The sequence below is a fragment of the Corvus brachyrhynchos genome, unplaced genomic scaffold, assembly GCF_000691975.1.
Source record: "Corvus brachyrhynchos isolate BGI_N302 unplaced genomic scaffold, ASM69197v1 scaffold101, whole genome shotgun sequence".
Classification (NCBI taxonomy): Eukaryota; Metazoa; Chordata; class Aves; order Passeriformes; family Corvidae; genus Corvus; species Corvus brachyrhynchos.
This window is the reverse complement of record NW_008237239.1, coordinates 12,404,041-12,404,822: the sequence shown is the minus strand read 5'-3', so window position 1 is coordinate 12,404,822 and position 782 is coordinate 12,404,041.

Below are 782 nucleotides of genomic sequence, written 5' to 3'. Positions count from 1 at the left end.
ATAGTAGTTGCTAGGAACTGTGGAAAAACCCCGTAGTTACTTACTAGTCCAAGGGAGGTCTCAAAGCATCAGTACCATATAGGTGTGATACAAGTGTAGTGTGGAGCAGTGGGCCATTCAGAGCAGACTGGAAAGGGAGAAGGTACTGCTGAAACCCTACTGCAGCCCAGGGTGCAGCTCCAAATGTCCTCTCCTGGAAGGTGAAAGGGGAACAAGATCAGAAAATGCAGACCATACAAGGGCTGTGGTCATTCAGACAGCTGAGTCTATATAAGAATGTAAATACCAGAGAAACAGGGAAGTCAAATACTAAACTAAACAATATTAAACTAAAGATTATTACTACAGGAACAAACAGGTATAAACTGTTTATGTATTTTTCAAGCTGTAGATTAATTGTTCCTAATCCCCAGCAAAGAGGAGCCGGACAGAGCCTTTCTGCTGGGCAGAGTGGGGTAAGATTCCTTATGGGCCCCACGCCAGCGCTGAGTGTGGATGCGGTTGTGTGAGGGCTTGTGATGGCAGGAGATCAAACCCCATGGCCTGGACAGTCCCTTTTCAGTCTTGTATTGCTAGGAGGGAAATGATGCAAAAGGGATTTTTAGACTGTTGTTATTAATTGACTGGACATAGCTATACATTAATTCAATTTGCAGGGCAAGCTGGCATCTTACACCCATGTCACTTCCACACCCATGTCAGAAGTTACTTTGAAACAGCCTGTGCCCCCATTGGATTCCCATGCCGCCAGTGCTGTGCATTACGAGGAATTGATGATTTTT